Source organism: Mytilus californianus, unplaced genomic scaffold (genome assembly GCF_021869535.1).
Source record: "Mytilus californianus isolate M0D057914Y unplaced genomic scaffold, xbMytCali1.0.p SCAF_13, whole genome shotgun sequence".
Lineage (NCBI taxonomy): Eukaryota > Metazoa > Mollusca > Bivalvia > Mytilida > Mytilidae > Mytilus > Mytilus californianus.
In genome coordinates this window covers 45,876,949-45,896,228 of record NW_026262615.1, presented here as the reverse complement: position 1 = coordinate 45,896,228, position 19,280 = coordinate 45,876,949, and the positions used below count along the sequence as shown (strand labels likewise).

The window sequence follows — 19,280 nt, the reverse complement described above, 5'->3', positions numbered from 1 at the left end:
TTTTTTTCTGTTCTCAAAGTATGGTGGGCAAGGAAATTATTTATTAGCTTTAAAAATAATCCGTGCTATACCCAAACTGGGAATTTTGATCAAGAAGGCGCTAGGTCTCTAGCTTACGTTTGCACCTAGTGCGGAAAAAAGTATTGCTATAAAATTTTTGTTTGTTAACTTTTCGGTAAGGGTTGGGTAGGGTATCTGACCTCAACTTTGGACCTACTTTAGAAAAAAAAAACTAAGCCGAACAATACCCTGGTTTTTTTCTACTGTAGACCTCAGCTACCAAGCTTCCCTTTGCAACTTGTGCGGACAAAAGTATTGCCTTAGAATTTGTTTATTAAATTTTCGGTAAGAGTGGGGTTGGGTGTCCACGGACCCCAACTTTGGACCTACTTTAGAAAAAAAACTAAGACGAATAACACCCTGGATTTTTTCTCCAGTAGACCTCAGCTACCCAAATTCCCTTTGCACCTAGTGCGGACAAAAGTGTTGCCGTAGATTTGTTTTATTAACTTTTCGGTAATGGTGTGGTAGGGTAGGTAGCTGAGGTCCACTTGAGAAAAAATCCAGAGTGATGTTCGGCTTAGTCTTTTTTTATAATGAAATAAGCTGGCAAAATATGAAAGCTCATGTCTTAATTGATAGGCATAGAAATAGAAAAAAAGTATGATAACCAATAACAGTCTACCGGAGACAAAATAACGTTGCTTTAGGCAATTAGGATGATGGTCTGGATACGGGGTTCTTCATTTCTGTATTCTTTGATATTCTATGCCGATTTTCTCTATTCTTTAATCAGTGTTTCAGGCCATTTTTTCTATATTATTTATTTCTTTATACTTTTTGCCAATTATTCTGTTCTCTTTATATTTTAACACCTCATCATTCGTTTTTGTTTAATTTCTTGGTCCATTGTCTCTATTATTCATATTTTTTGCCCAGTATTCTCTATTCCGTAAACCCCCCATCCACACCCAGGCTCTAGTTAAGGTCATCGTATAGCTTTCAAAAATAAGCAAAACTTATACCGAGTAGGCTCCGAATGGCAAAATGATTGAATGCTAATCCCGGTTTGAATTGTGAAATTGCGGAAATTTGTTTTTCAATCAATTGATCAAGAAAAACACATTATCGTTCTGAATGTTCGTATAATGGACCTTGGTTATGAATTCTAATCATCTGAGATCAACCTTTCTAAACTTAAAAGTAAAGATCACGCACCCTTTTTGTTCAGAATGATAAAGTCTTTTGCATCCGTCGACATTATCTTCGATTAAAGATCTGGCTGTTAACGACCGGGGTAGTTTTCTTATAAGTTTTTAAAAGTAGTAACCTCCCTTGTTAATGTGATGTTGTAATCAATCTATTTATTTGTACCATCTTTATATAATATTATATTGTACAATTTAAATTTATGATTCGTTTAATATTTAAATATAATAATTTATTTTTTATTAAAGATATAAACAAGGTTATTTGAAAGGCTTTGATTCATTTATCACCGTAGCTCAATTCATAAGTCAGGCGGTCTATTTTGTCTACATTATGTTGAAAGAACACCGGGGTGTTTACATTGGCATTATTTACTATCAATGACTGTGAAACAAGAAAAGATTATAAAACGAGAAATAATTAAAATTAAATACAAAATTCTTGTTTAGTGAAATCAAAAACGAAAAACGGAAACACTTTAGATTTTCATTTTGGTTTTAGAGAAATCAAAAACAAAAAATGAAAACACTTTCGTTTTCCGTTTTGGTTTTAGAGAAATCAAAAACGAAAAATGAAAACACTTTTGTTTTTCGTTTTGGTTTTTGAGAAATCCAAAACGAAAAATGAAAACACTTTCGTTTTTTGTTTTTTGTTTTTGATATTTCAAAATGAAAAACAAATGAACGCAAATATACACGGTCCCGATAGCTTATTCGAATATTATAACAATTTAAGGTGTATTTTTAAAATCAGACAAAAGGTCTTTCAATAAACTAAAATTCTAGACCTAAGAAAATTGATTATTTACAAATAAAATTCAACACTAAGATAACGTGATAAAAATTAAAATCGTTTTAAATATAACAACATTTTTTTATATTTTATAATATATTCCAATTTCTTTTAAGAATGAAACAATGTTTGTAAATGGAACACTATTAAATAAATCATACATATTATTGACATTGAAATGCTTCTTCCGAATATCAGCAAAGTCAATACAATTAATTAAAACATGTTTTATAGTATACTTGCAGTTGCAAGGTACACATTGTGGTTCATCTTCATTTTTTAAAAGATACTCGTGTGTCATTCTAGTATGACCAATTCGGCATCTAGAAATAACACACTGATCTTTTCTGCACATTAAATTATTAAAAGGATTACCTAAATTAGGTTTAATTTCATGTAATTTGTTACCATCTCCCTTACTCTATTCATTTTTCAAAATATTAAAAACATATTCTCTAATATTAGATTTAAAATCGGTATATGGTATATCACAGTTAGATAAAGTGTCAGCCAGGGCATTCTTTGCCTCAAGGTCTACAGCTGTGTTTCCATGGATTCCAACATGACTCGGCACCCATAGAAATATTATTTCTTTAAGAAGATTTTTTAAATTCCTCATTACATATGAAATTTTGAGAATTGTTGGGTTTTTAATTTTAGTATTTTGTATAGCTTGTAAGCATGAAAGTGAATCAGAACATATAATAAATTTGGATTTATCTGAAGAAGCAATAAATTTCAAAGCCAAAATTATTGCTTCTGCTTCAGCAGTAAAGATGGATGCAGCAGATGGCAAACGGAGAGTTGCAGCTCTGTGCCTGAAGACAGCAGCAGATGCAACTCTGTCACCATCTTTTGATCCATCAGTATAGACAGTTGAAAAATCTGAATAATTGGCTTTAATTTTAGCATAGTGTTGCTGAATTAAAAGAGGATTTGTTTCATTTGTATTGTGTTTACGGAGATCAAATATCATTTTTGGTTTGGGAAGTTCCCATGGAGGTCATTTGCAAGTTTCAACTTGAGCAACAGATTTTAAATCAAAAGTAGCTAAATGTGGTTTTAAACGTATACCTAACGGAGGAATTTTGTTTTCATGTTTTGCAAAAATATCTTCATAAATTTGATTAAACACACAGCAGTAGGCAGGATTATCTGAATAGGCTTTTAGTTTGACAGCATATTGAAGTCCAAGCTTCAAACGTCTGTCAAAAAGTGAATGCTCATCAGCCTCTACATACAGACTCTCAACTGGTGCGGTTTTAAAGGCGCCAAGACAGAGACGAAAACCCTGGTGATGCACAGCATCGATAATCTGTATGTAGGACTTCCGTGCAGAGCCATACACTATAGAGCCATAATCTAGTTTGGATCTAACTAGAGATCTATATAAATTAAGTAAAATGTTGCGATCAGCACCCCATTCGGTGCTGCCGACAACTTTTAACATATCTAATGCTTTTAAACATCTTGCATTTAGTATTTTGATATGGGGTGAAAGGTTAATTTTTTATCAAAAACTAACCCTAAAAATTTGGTTTCATCAACCATTTTAATTGGGTTTCCATATAAAGTGAGTTCTGGATCAAGATGCAATTTCCTTTTGTTACAAAAATGCATCCCAAACGTTTTAGATGAGGAAAATTTAAAACCATTTTTTGAGGCCCATTTTTCGATTCTTCCGAGACACAGTTGCAATTGGCGTTCTATGTTATTCATATTTTTGCCTCTATAACATATTAAAAAATCATCGACGTACAATGAGCCTTCAATATCACTTTTTAAGACTTCAACAAGGCTGTTAATTTTAAGACTGAATAATGTCACAGATAAAATACTGCCCTGAGGGACACCCATCTATTGATCATACAGATCAGACATAGTTGAATTAACTCTAACATTAAATTGTCTGTTAGAGAGAAAATTAGAACTAAAATTAGTAGTTTCATAGGCTTTTCCAAGATCGAAAAAAACCGACACCACATGTTCATTTTTCGCAAAACCATTACGGACAAATGATTCGAATCGGACAAGATGATCAAGAGTACTGCGGCCCTGTCGGAATCCACATTGGATATTGGCTAATAGCCCATTTGATTCCAAGAACTAAACAAGGCGATCATTGACCATCCGTTCAAGTGTTTTACAGACACAACTGGTAAGAGCAATTGGTCGATAATTGATAGGATCCGTGTGATCTTTTCTTGGTTTTGGAATAGGCACGACGGTTGCAAGCTTCCAGATTGATGGTAAATCACCAGATTGCCAGATGTTATTCATAAGTTGCAAGAGAACTTCCAGAGAGGAATCTGGAAAGTGTTTTAACAGTTGATAATGGATGTTATCAGGCCCACAAGCTGTTTCATGGGCTTTAGAAAGAGATGTTTTAAGTTCTTTCAAAGAGAAAGGTTTATTATAATTTTCACCATTTTTTTATTTAAAGTTCAACTTAATTTTTTCTTTTTTTTCTTTAACCTTTTTAAAATCTTCTTTGTAGTTGTTAGAAGAAGAAGATTTCGCAAACGTTTCACCAAGCTGGTTGGCAATATCTTTTTTAGATGTTATTAAAGAATTGCCGTCTTTCAAATGTTTAACAGTGGCTTTAGAATTTTTACCTTTTATTTTTTGTATAAATAAAGGCAACAGTAGTGTACCGCTGTTCGAAACTCATAAATCGATAGAGATAAAAACAAATTCGGGTTACAAACTAAAACTGAGGGAAACGCATCAAATATAAGAGAACAACGACACAACAAAAACACAACATTAAAATGTAACACACACAGAAACGAATTATAATATAACAATGGCCATTTTCCTGACTTGGTACAGGACATTTTAAGAAAAAAATGGTGGGTTGAACCTGGTTTTGTGGCATGCCAAACCTCCCGCTTTAATGGCAACGACAAACACAACACCAAAACAACAACATCACATGACAGGACCACAATACAAATAAATGGGAGAACATATAGGACAAAGAAACACACGAATAATAGCTAACAAAAGGTACTAGGCTTAAAATTCAATACGCCAGACGTGCGTCTCGTCCACACAAGACTAACTAGTGACGCTCAGATGAAAAAAGCTTGAAAGCCAAAACAAGTACAAAGCCGAAGAGCACCGAGGACCAAAACTTCCAAAATGTTGCGCCTAACACGGCCAGGGTTTTCTGCCTGGGACAAGAACATCCTTATTATTAAGAATAATTTATAAGTTTGCAAACAGTAAATTTTATAAAATGACTATATAATAGATATAAATGATAAAACCGAAGTGGGGACTAACTACAGAATAAAAACGGATACATCACATAAAACAACTTAATCCAACATATAAAAATACACAGCCGAGTTAGCCAAAGCATCAACGCATAAAGTGAAGTCACATTTGAAATTCTAAAAAAACACACAAAGTGACGTCACATTTGAATTTGTAAAAATATTTCCCAAAAAAAAAGATAGGATTAGGATTGATTCAAGATTAGATTTGTAATACTGATATTACATTCATTTATAACAATGAAAATTACAATACTTATAAATATCAAATTGTGGTAGTAATTAGATAATTAATTGTATTATCTAGCTATGTCGGTGTTTCTTCTCAATCAAACTGTAAACCAAATATATCGTATAAATTTCGTTGAACCAAACTAAAATCTAATACATGAAGGGGGTAATTAATTATCTTTACCATATTGTATCATATTCCAAACTTTTGTCATCGGAGTGCGAGATGTTATCCCCGAGACAAATTTTTTTCCAAGATGATCGTCGGGCTTGCCTGCAAGTCCGCCGTGCCTTAGCGCGAAAAATACGAAAATTATTTAAATTGTCTTATGAAGGATGTTGATCAAACCGTCTTTCAGTTTTTTTACGGTCATCAATGGCTTGATCACAAGCGTCGTTATACCATGGTTTGCTAGGGTGTTTTGGATTTGCCGAGGTCTTTGGAATTGTTCGGTCAGCAACAGACGTTAAAACAGTATTAAAGGTTAAAATTGGATCTTGTACAGCCTCAAACATCTTTGATTGAAGTTCTGTTCGACAAAGAGATTCAAACAAGGGACGATCAGCCTTGTCTAATTTCCAACGAGGAACTCTCTGTTGAGCAGAAGTAAAAAGATACTCAAGAATAATTAGAAAGTGATCACTTCCACAGAGATCATCATGGACACGCCATGAATAATCAAGAAGAAGAGACGGATCACAAGTAGTTATATCAATAGCAGAATAAGAACCGTTTCCAGGGTGAAGATAAGTATTAGATTCATCATTAAAAATACATAAACCCTCTTGAGAGACAAAGTCTTCAATGATTTTACCTTTGGCATTGCAAGACTTGCTTCCCCACAAGGGATTGTGAGCATTGAAGTCTCCCATAAGTATAAAAAGTGTAGTTAATTGATCAGTTAAGTTTTTTAGTTTAGCTTTATCTATATTTGAATTAGGTGGAATATATATAGGACATAATGTAATTGTTTGATCTAATGATAAACGAATAGCAACTGCCTGCAGATCTGTAGTGAGTTGGACTGTGAATGACGTTGATCCACCTGCAGCTCGTTTGTCTTCCTTAGAAAAGGTGCTGTAGATGTTGTATCCTTTTAAAGTTACTTTGTCACTTTCTTTCAAATGAGTTTCTTGAAGACAAAATGCAACAGGTAAGAAAGACTGAACTAAACGCGTTAACTCGAGAAGGTTTATTTTAAGACCTCGGTAATTCCATTGAATGATATTGGTCATGATTGGTTAATTGGAGCACGAATGTGATTGAGTTTACCACCATTTTAACTCCGATCAACCTGAGATTGTGATCTTTCAGGTGCCAAATCACTTTTGCAATCCATCGCTGAATCATCACTAAGTGTGGAATATCTATTTTGTGAGGAGAGTCCTCGCTCTCCATGACCAGACCCAGCGGATGTGCCTCCGCCCCGACGCCTACCTCGTGATCTTCTCTGAGGAGACTTCGTAGGGGAAGTTTTTCTTTGCGTGTTCCTTTCTTCATCTGGCTCCAATGAACGAAGAGGAGAGGGAATTTTTGAAGTTTTTTACTTGCATCAGCTGAGGAACCAGAAGATTGATCAATTGATGCAGAAGAAGGACGATTTTTTTGGAACAGATGATTTACCTACGTTTTTGGGAAGAACCCAGTCCCAGATAGATCCTTTACCCAAATCGCCTGATTTTTTTTTATCATCATTTTTATTTGATTTGTTATTTTCATTTTTTTTTTTTGGTGATGACATTGAGCTCAGCATGGAAGATTGAGTTGACTGTGTACTGGTGTTATGAGGATGTGGTTTTCTTGTTATTATTATTCTGTCAGATGGTTGAATTTCAACTGGCAACATCGTAAACGTTTCAGCATTAATGGGCCAGTTCATTTGAGTCTGTGTAGACTCGTGACTGAATGAACAGCTAACTTTGCTGGCATACGATGACTTTTTCGAAATCGTAGGTTGGAAATCGTTCGAAACAGAAGCTATCTGTTTAGCTTCTGTGTAACTGATGTTTCTTTCTGTTTTAATTTTAATGATATTTTTTTCATTTATGTAAACTGGACAGTCCCGAGAAGATGACAAATGGGATCCGTCACAATTTGAGCATTTTAAAGAATCAGGTTGACAAGTTGTTCCCTCGTGTCCTTCTCCAGAACATTTGAAGCATTTCTGCTTACCATGACATTGTTTGGTCCCATGACCAAACTTTTGACATTTAAAACATCTAATTGGGTTAGGGATGTAAATGTCAACCTTGATGCCAAAGCATTCCAATCTCAAAGACGAAGGAGGAGTTGGAGTTTTGAAAGTTAAAAGATAAGTAATTATTTTAATTATTTGGTCATTCTTTTTAATTTGAAATCTTACTACATCAGTTACACCTTGATTTGAAAGTTCTTCACAAATTTCTTCAGAAGTCAGATCAGACAGATATTGACTTCTGTCTCGAATGATCCCTTTGCTACTGTTTTAGCTAGCATGTGCTGAAGCCGAAACAGCAAAGCCATTTATTGTTTTCATTTTCAGCAAATTTGCCGATTGACTTTTGTTGTTACATTCAACCAACAAATTTGCTGATCTCATTTAGAAACATTTTTAACATTTCCAGCAATGCCCTGGATACTTTTTTGAATCACAAAAGGAGAAATTGTAGCAATAGGTTTGTCAGCAGTACCTGTTAAGACAATAAATCGGGGCCAACTGGCATCTTCCTGACAGGGCTCAGTGTCATCACATTTTCTTTTTTAATTTATTAAAGCTGATTTAGGGTTTTGGTTTTGTAGTGCCATAATAAGAGGAGGAAAAGTTCACCATTCTTGTCAAAGTAAATAGAAAGCGTACTACTTGATTGACCTATGAGTCACCGCCTTCTTCAGTTATCCTCGTTTAAAAAAGCTAGTATTTGATATTGAATACAACATGGTTATAAGGAAAGCTAAATTTAAGGAGAGACTAAAGGGCTCGATATGACCACCCGATTGATCAGACCGGGCCAATCTGACCTCCCGTTTAGATGATATCGGAGCCAAAGCAGAGTATTGAGTCTGAAGCTTCTCCCATCCACAAAGAGTCTGGCAACAGTCTCTCATTCACCAGAATCTCGTCAACCACCGACTTAAACCTAGAAGACCTACAGTATTCTACAAAAATGTATTATATACGTCAAGCAAGATTAGCATTTGAAATAGTATGTGAAACATTGCTCCGTCTCAAGGTGTAGAATTGATGACTCAAGTGTATCAAAGCATGAAATTGAAGACTATTGAAACCAAACAAAAAGATGCAGTTACAGAGACAATCATATCTGCTTACAAGAAGGCAGAAGATTACACAACTAAAGTCCAGATTTTGTCTTTGATAGTAGAGAAATATTTTAAATCTGAACTTTTAACTTTTATTGAAGGGTTGACTATTTACAAAATTGATGCAGCTAGAAAATATGCTTCAACTCATGGACCAGGACAGTATGTTACTCCACCAAAGATCACACGCCTACGCCTTTCAAAACAGAAAATTTATCATTTCATTGAATTTATATCTGCACCATGTTATCTATAAGTAGTTGGATTTGGATCAAGACACCTTAAATTGTCATCAGGTTTGGCTGTAAAGGTACCACAGGTAATAAGAACAATGATTGCATCTCGCCTTATTACAGCATATAACAACTATTGCAAGGATAACTCCATACTCCCTCCATGTAGAGCAACTCAGTACAAGATCATAAAAGTTTGCGCAGCCTCTCAACTCAAATCCCTTCATGGCCTTGACAGCTACATAAGTGATGGCATGGAAAGTATTGATACTATAAAGAAAGTTGTTTCAATTCTTGGTACAAAGGGCCTGCAAACAAGTAAAGTATCTGATCTTATTCAAAGTTTAGAAACCTTGAAATTACATCTGAAGAATGAATTTAGAAGTCACTTATCTGCCGAAAGTGATTGCAGTCAACATTGCATGTACTTTGCATTATCAGAAAAAGGATGTGAGCATACCCACAGCAATATATGTCAACCTTGTGATAGAATGTACCAAATCACAGATGAAATCCAAAATATATTTCAGTGGTAAATGTATCATGTGAAACACAACCTTTATTATGTGGCCAGATAAAAAATTTCCAAGTTATACAGTTCAACAATTTCAAGTTTGAAGATGAAGGCATGAGAGTTTACAAGGCATATTGCATTGGAGGGGAACTTGTTAAAGCAACAGACATGACCAGGATTTCCAACAAGTTAACTTTATTTGATTCTAATTTGGTAAGAATTATTGAATTCTGTATTCCTTTAAAAAATATGGTACCAATTAACAGATCTAGAAAAAAACCTCCAAAGACAATAGGGCTACTTCGTAAAATTCACAAACAATCATCAACTAGATTGTTCTAACTTATTCTAGACAGCCTAAAACTGAACAATGCTTGAGTTATGCCCCTTTATAAATCGAAAGATTTCAAAATTTTATGTTTCCATTCTGTAACTTCAGTTTGTCCCAACCAAACATTATGAAACCTATACACAATATTCATTCCCACAAAACTAAGATCAAGTACAAGTTTTTTGTTTTCCGTTTTTTAACTTTAGTTTGCCTCAACCAAATGTTATGAAACTTATACACAATGCTTTTTACTACAAAATACAGATTAAGTACGAAATTTGGTGGCGACACTTTTACCATTCTTGAGTTATGTCCCTTTATAAACATAAAAATTGCTGAATTTTTCGTTTCCGTTCTCTAACTTTAGTTTGTTTCAACCAAATGTTATAAAACTTATACACAACCGTTCTAAAGTTATGCGTGTTTACATATAGAAAAATTGCTGAATTTTTAGTTTCTGTTCTCTACTTAAGTTATCCTCGACCAAATGTTATGAGACTTACACACAATGCTTATTACCACAAAACTCAGATCAAGTTCAAATTTGGGTATCGCCACTTTTACCTTTCTTCAGTTATGTCCCTTTATAACTATATGATATGCAAGCGGGGGCATCATCTGTGTTCTGTGTCCACATGTGAACACTATCCACATTTATTTTTTATTTTATTTTAAAAACATCGCTGTTTAAAGATATACATGATGTAGGGGAGGTATTTGATTATACAACTAAATAAACTCATCATAGATACCAGGATTAAAATTGTAAACCCAGTAGCGCATTTCGTCTACAGAAGACTCATCAGTGACGCAGAAATAAGCATAAAAAATAAAAAGGCCTAACTGGGTCAAATAATATCATTAATATCACTATGAGGATCCAAAATTCCAAAATGTTTTACCAAATAAAGCTAAGGTAATCAGCACTGACTACTGGCAGAACATCAAATGCAGTACGCACATTTGTAAATTAATGTCTTGTTTGGTCACTCGTTGAAATTTTTTCTAGATTTGAATTCTTAGATTAGTTATTCTATAAGAATGGTATTTTGATTTTTTTATTATTGAAAGGAACCATATCTTGCACCCAGCTAATAATTCATTGCTTATCCCCTAGATACGTCTCATGAGGATAACCTTTTAAATAATTATTCTTGACAGACATTTGATGATTCAAAAATACCAGAAACTAAACCAGCTTCCATCAAAACATTTAGGAATAATGCAAATTTTTCCATGTTTTGATCCAAATTGCATACTGGAGTTCAAGAAAGAAGACCAATTACTAAGACACCTGTCTGTCGGTAAACATGTTTTTGATGATGAAAAGCTAGATAATATCATAGATATTCCAAAAGGCTTTGGTCTGCCAAATGCCAAGATGTTAGATTGAATCAACCTTTGATTTCTCTTGTTGGTTTGGAACAATCGCAAGATCAAACAAAAACAAATATCAACGAACAGCATGGTTATGCTTTGAAAAAAAGAAAAAAGGCTGTGAGATTCTCTCCAAAAGTTAAGGACTATTTAACTGTTTTATTTAATGCTGGGGAAGAGTCTGGTAAAAACCAAGTCCATACACAGTTTCCAATCAAATGCGAAATGAAATTGATTCACAAGAAAACAGAGTTTTCTCACCATCAGAGTGGCTGTCTCATCAACAAATACGAAGTTTCTTTGGAAACTTGTGCATCAAAAACAGAAAGTAGAGAAGTCCAAAAACCCATCTGTAGAGGGTCCGTGTATATTTGCGTCCATTCGTTTTTCATTTTGAAATATCAAAAACAAAAAACAAAAAACGAGAGTGTTTTCATTTTTCGTTTTTGATTTCTCAAAAACCAAAACGAAAAACAAAAGTGTTTTCATTTTTCGTTTTTGATTTCTCTAAAACCAAAACGGAAAACGAAAGTGTTTTCATTTTTTGTTTTTGATTTCTCTAAAACCAAAATGAAAATCAAAAGTGTTTCCGTTTCTCGTTTTAGATTTCACTAAACAAGAATTTTGTATTCAATTTTAATTATTTCTCGTTTTATAATGTACAATGTTTTCCTTTCTTGTTTCACAGTCATTGATAGTAAATAATGTCAATGTAAACACCCCGGTGTTCTTTCAACATAATGTAGACAAAATAGACCGCCTGACTTATGAATTGAACTACGGTGATAAATGAATCAAAGCCTTTCAAATTACCTTGTTTATATCTTTAATAAAAAATAAATTATTATATTTGAATATTAAACGAATCATAAATTTAAATTTTACAATATAAGATGGTACATATAAATAGATTGATTACAACATCACATTAACAAGGGAGGTTACTACTTTAAAAAACTTATAAGAAAACTTCCCCGGTCGTTAAAGTATACATGCACAGTCACTGTGGTTATCAGATCTTTAATCGAAGATTATGTCGACGGATGCAAAAGACTTTATCAATCTGAACAATAAGGGTGCGTGATCTTTACTTTTAAATTTAGAAAGGTTGATCTCAGATGATTAGAATTCATGACCAAGGTCCATTATAGTCCAGTGGCGGATCCAGAGGGGGGCGTAGAGGGCGTACCCTTTTGTTTGCACTTTTTTTTTTTTTTTTGTAAAATGATTAATCAGACTAGACTTCGTGAACGTTGCCATTTCCCGCGTATTTAATTTTTATCGGCGACAATTCTTTACTTATAAAGATATGTTTCGCTCGTATTTACTGTAATATATTATTGATTATGTCAAAATCATGTGATTCGCTACGGTGGAGTTGACCTGTGCGTCGAAAAAACGTCACTCAGTCATTTTGAAATTCAAATTACAGTTACACATTGCTTAGGCTGAGGATGACAAGCATGACATCTTCAAAGCGACAACGGATTGAGCAAGAACGTATTTATTGACTTCTATTTCACAACTCCACCAAACAGAATGTAATACTCTATTACACTCTAATGAAAAAAAAGTTCCACAGCAATATTATTTACCCACGAAAACATGTTTAACCCCACACGCCCAGCCTATTAATAACATAGCTGAATACTGATCCCCAGTCAATAAGCTCTAGATAGATTTAAAGTCTAAGGTACGGACCATTTGATTTGAGGGGGCAGTCTGAGATATTTGAGAGAAAAAATTCTGACCCTGATTTTTGCCTTAAACAAAAATTCTGGCCGTATCTGGATTGAAAACAATAATCTTGTCCACTTTTTTGCTATTAGAAACAAAAATTTCCAACAGAATTATTTAGCATTAAATGAACATGATGAATAAATAAACGGGCGTAATTTATTTGGGGCTGGGGGTTTGCATGTAAATCCCATATCTGACCGGACCGTCTGTTTCGTCGAACTGATAAAATGAATACTTTTTTCAAGGCCCGACTGCAACCTGCCTGCTGGGTGTGGCCTTTATGTCTCCATTTGTCGACCGTCATTCATAAATTCGTTGTCATTTCAGACTCATTCGTAGCCTTTGGTTGATTTGGAACCCCTCACTTCCTTTGTTGGGTGAAACATTTCAACCAAACATTTTGATAAAAATTGCGTGTTTGTCTTTCTTAACTCGTGTCGGTCGTATTGTAAATTTCATTGAATAGCCCGGCGTATATCTTGTTTACAACAAGAAATCCGTGAGGTAATGCTAACTAAACATACAACAAACGAGAATTTTCCATGTCAATTTTTTACTGACAAGTCCCACATCAAATATATTAGTACATAGCTTTGGATCCATCCAATCATTTTATAATAGACAATTAATGGGGAGAATACGGCATCAAAAATGTCCAACCCTTACACTTTAACTATAAAATATACATGCCCCACGTCAGGAACCGTTAAAAAAGTGCATTTTACACATATTTTATGTTTTTTAGCCAAAAAAATGTCCAAAAACATTTTCGCCTCGCTCCGCTCGGCAACCTTTTCATACTTTGCCCCCTCCCCCCTTTCCAAAATACTGGATCAGCCCCTGTATACGAACATTCAGGACGATAATGTGTTTTGCTTGATCAATTGATTGAAAAACAAATTTCCGCAATTTCACAATTCAAACCGGGATTAGCATTCAATCATTTTGCCATTCGGAGCCTACTCGGTATTAGTTTTGCTTATTTTTAAAAGCTATATGGTGACCTTAACTAGAGCCTGGGTGTGGACGGGGGTTTACGGAATAGAGAATAGTGGGCAAAAAATATGAATAATAGAGACAATGGACCAAGAAATAAAAAAAAATAGAATAATGAGGTGTTAAAATATAAAAAGAATAGAATAATTGGCAAAAAAGTATAAAGAAATAAACATGATAAAGAATAGAGAAGAATGGCCTGAAACACTGATTAAAGAATAGAGAAAAATAGAATAGAATATCAAAGAATACAGAAATGAAGAACCCCGTATCCAGACCATCATCCTAGTTGCCTAAACCAACGTTATTTTGTCTCCGGTAGATTGTTATTGGTTATCATACGTTTTCTTTTTATTTCTATGCCTATCAATTAAGACATGAGCTTTCATAATTTGCCAGCTTATTACATTATAAAAAAAGACTAAGCCGAACATCACTCTGGATTTTTCTCAAGTGGACCTCAGCTACATGTACCTACCCTACCACACCATTACCGAAAAGTTATTAAAAAAAATCTACGGCAATACTAGGTGCAAAGGGAAGTTGGGTAGCTGAGGTCTACTGGAGGAAAAAACCAAGGGTGTTATTCGTCTTAGTTTTTTTTTTTAAGTAGGTCCAAAGTTGGGGTCCGCGGACACCCAACCCCACAAAAAAATTTAATAAAAACAAATTCTAAGGCAATACTTTTGTCTGCGAAGGGAAGCTTAGTAGCTGAGGTCTACAGTAGAAAAAACACAGGGTATTTTTCGGCTTAGTTTTTTTTTCTAAAGTAGGTCCAAAGTTGAGGTCAGATACCCTACCCAACCCTTACCGAAAAGTTAACAAACAAAAATTCTATGGCAATACTTTTTTCCGCACTAGGTGCAAACGTAAGCTAGAGACCTAGCGCCTACTTGATTAAAATTCCCAGTTTGGGTATAGCACGGATTATTTTTTTAAAGCTAATAAATAATTTCCTTGGCCACCATACTTTGAGTACCAAAAATAAACCTTTCGTCCAATCATAAGTAAGCGAAATCTACTGTTTCAGAAATAGAATGTTTTGTCAAAACAGTTTTGTGTGGCAAAAAAAAAAAGTTAAAGCACGAGTGCAACTTTTTTTTCTTCTAATGCAGAACAATTGTTACTTTTTATGAACTATTTGACAGGATGCCGAGAATATGGAAAGCTATTTCACACAATAGTGCAATTTTGCCAACATTTAAATAATTTCATAATTATTTACGATTCTATATACACTCAAAAGTGTTGACTATTTGAAATGTAAAGCGTGCAGCACGCTGTGTGATGTATTGAAAGCGATTTCTATTGTATTTATATAATTAATGAACAAGAAATGAAATTTTGAAATTCATTGAATAGTGTCTTTGACTGCTTAATTATATATTAAAAACTGATAATATAGTGGTTACATATTAATAAAACATTTGAAGTACGTTTGAATCTTATGCAACATTTGGGTTTATATAAACATCTGCTAGCGAAGTGGCTGCTAGCGAGTGGCTGCTTGCTTAAACCTGGTCTCACAAACTCCGCATTTTCATTCACGTCTTCACATTACAGGTTTCAATAAACGTTTAGTAAATTATGTCAATGTGAAGAAAATGACCCGTATTATGCCAACAACTGGTTTTAGAATTAATTAGTTTATTTCCGATGCAAAGACCATATAAGTGAATCAATATTAATACAAAAATATGTCATCTTTAATGATTCCTCATGGGGTTTTTGATTATGTGATTACTTGGCCGTTTTTTTTTAGTGATTATTTACTTACTAGACCAAATATTTCATGATTATTTGATTATCTAGTATTGTATTTTAGATAAATTGATTACCAAGTTTAAACAATAAATTTGTGTGTATAGCATACATATAAAATTTGGCTTGAAAGACGTTATTTTTTTTCGCCTCGCTCTGCTCGGTAAAATTGTTAAGAATTAAGTCCGAAGATTGAACGCGTTTGTCCAGTAATCTTATTTAAATTCATACAAAAAAGTTATATAAGTATAACGAAATCAGAGATATATCTTTTAATTAGATTGGTTCGTCTAATTTAGTATTTTTATCTGAAGTAAATTTACTAACTTCTTTAATAAAGGATTTGAACAAGAATGTGTCCATAGTACACGAATGCCCCACTCGCACTATCATTTTCTATGTCCAGTGGACCGTAAATTGCGGTCAGACCTCTAATTTGGCATTAAAATTAGAAATATCATATCATATGGAACATGTGTACTGAGTTTCAAGTTGATTGGACTTCATCAAATACTACTTTGACTAAAAACATTAACCTGAAGCGGAACAGACGGATGAACGGAAGAACAAACGGACGCACAGACCGAAAAACATAATGCCTATAAATGGAACATACATTCACAAAATGTGCTGAAATTGAATGAAGGTCTTGTAAATCTCAATTAGATCATAACAGGCATATCCAAACAAAGTTCCCTGAAGTCACAAACAACTTCCCTCACTTGTAGATCTATTGCCACTACTTCTGCAATATTGTATTTATCAATAATAGTATAAATAGAAATTGTATGCATGTAAACTAAAAACGATCAGGGTAAACTTATCAATCCTTTAAATAAACTTATTTTAAAAGGTTACCAATTGAACACTGTAAATAGATCTTTGAATATTGTTTTTATTGGTATAAATATTAATTTTGTTATCAGTAACTTAAAATTATACTACATATTATTGTTATACACATCAAGGTACTATAATCTGTCGATACCTATGATTTTGCATTGCACAATGTCGTGTCTTTCTCTGACTGTTAATGACGTCTTTACACTAAATCCATTGGATGTTGGATATGTACTGATTGATATTTTAGTCTAAGATACATGATTTTTGTATTAGTTGTTATTGGCTTTAAACTAGCTGTCAGTACTGCGATTACTCTCAGATCTGTACTTTGTGTCCTTTTTTGTTTGTTAAGGATGTATAAATGTCATATTTGTTTTTCGTTTTATTGTTTTATAAATTAGGCCGTTTTTTCTCAACTGAACTGTTTCATATTTTTCATGTCAGAGCCTTTCATAGCCGACTATACCCTACTGGTTTTTTCTCATTGTTGAAGGTTGTACGGTTGCCTATATATAATTGCTTACATCCACTTCATTTGAACTTTTGAGATAGTTGTCACATTGGCAATCATACCACATCTCCTTATTAAAATGTTGAGGGGGGAGGGGTGGATGAAATTTGTATTTCTTAGGAAAGTTCCAATGTTTTCCTCCCAGGTCACCCAGTTTTAATTGGATATTTTCTCATTTTGCTGTGCCCTTGGATTTGTGTTTAAGGCCAACCAGAGCTTACTGCCTGTTGGTTGGTAGTTAAAGACCATATGGTAAGCTCTAGGTGTCTTTTTGTGTATTGTATATGGTGATTTGGTGATGTCTTCATGCCATTGGCCCATTACTTTATATAGACAGCTTATCAGTCAACCATATCTATCAAAGACGACAAATGATGGCCAAAGCTTTCCTGGCCTTTTGTATAGTCAAGCGAGAAACAAGATATAAACGGACTTGGCTTGGTATAAACATGTATATTTAGTAAATTCGTATAAATTCAAGTCAAATTAATATTTCAAAACAACATAAAAAAATAAAAGTGTAAAAAAATTTTTTTTTTAATAAATCTTGAAAATATTATTGTGTTTGTGTGTGGCCATGGATAAAGGCATGTTTTTCAGTCTGGGTTAAAAAAAATTATTGACTTCGGGTACAAATCCCTGCCCCACCCCAGAGAATCAAATGGTTGCTTCCTTGGGAACAATAGAGATTGAAGATGTTGAGAATGAAGATCAGGTAATAATTTTATGTTCTGCGGCGACGTTCAAGGAACACCAATCAGTCAATCGATCTTTATGACTATGGCTTCAGTTGTGTAATATTCCTTGTTGTAAAAGTTCCTTTTCTGCTTTGTGTAGACTTATTAAAACTTGGAATAGATCTACGATGACTAATGAACGGTCGTGTATGGTTTGGCGATTTTAAATGCCTACCGATAATAAAATTGACAATGGAAATGGGAAATATGTCAAAGAGACAACAACCCGACCAAAGAGCAGACAACAGCCGATGTCCAGATATGATACGATGCTACCAGACATAGAAAAAACTGTCCTTTTTTCATTGAAAATTAAACTGTTACAGTATATTAAAGAATACAAAACTAGCTCTCTTATCTGTAAATACAAATAAAAAGCTGACATGGGTGAGATTAAAGCTATAAATTCCAATCTCCCAATTCACTTAAAAAGACCATATATAGATATAAGAAGATGTGGTATGAGTGCCAATGAGACATTTCTCCATCCAAGTCACAATTTGTAAAAGAAAAACCATTATAGGTCAAAGTACGATCTTCAACACGGAGCATTGGCTCACACCGAACAGCAAGCTACAAAGGGCCCCAAAATGACCAGTGCAAAACCATTCAAACGGGAAAACTATGCAACGGTATAATCTATATAATAAACAAGAAACGAGAACACTTATGAACCACATCAACAAACAGCAACTACTGAACATCAGGTTCCTGACTAAGAACAGGTGCAAACAAATGCAGCGGGTTTAAACGTTTTAATAGGTACCAAATTCACTCTTATCCGAAACCATGACGTAACATATGACCTTTAATATTGAAGGGCTTAACTTGCATTGTGCCGTGTTTAGGCCCTTAAACAGAAAATAAAGAGATGTGCATGGGACAAAATCGCACACAATACATAGACAAAATACAAATTATCAATGAACAGGGCTTTTATTCCTGTTCTTCATCTTGAAAGTATCTGGAGGGTCTTCAACGAGGAAAAGAACCATTCACACCCTGAAAACAACAGCCACACACTTGGCTATGTGGTTTACAATGTTTTGCTTTATTCTTCACCATGGATTTTTTCTCCAGAAGACCTCAGGTACCCAGCTTCCCTTTGCACCTAGTGCGGACAAATGTATTGCCGTAGATTTTTTTTATTAACTTTTCGGTAATGGTGTGGTAGGGTGGGTAGCTGAGGTCTACTTGAGAAAAAATCCAGAGTGATGTTCGGCTTAGTCTTTTTTTATAATGTAATAAGCTGGCAAATTATGAAAGCTAATGTCTTAATTGATAGGCATAGAAATAAAAAGAAAACGTATGAAAACCAATAACAATCTACCGGAGACAAAATAACGTTGGTTTAGGCAACTAGTATGAAGGTCTGGATGCGTATTTCTTCATTTCTGTATTCTTTGATATTCTATTCCATTTTTCT

General features: G+C 34.0%; 2 pseudogenes; both read left to right on the top strand.

The window, feature by feature from the left end:
• Positions 1-19,280, top strand: part of LOC127723759 (uncharacterized) — a 148,785-nt pseudogene that overhangs the window by 79,477 nt on the left and 50,028 nt on the right.
• On the top strand, positions 9,571-12,758 carry LOC127723957 (uncharacterized; annotated as a pseudogene).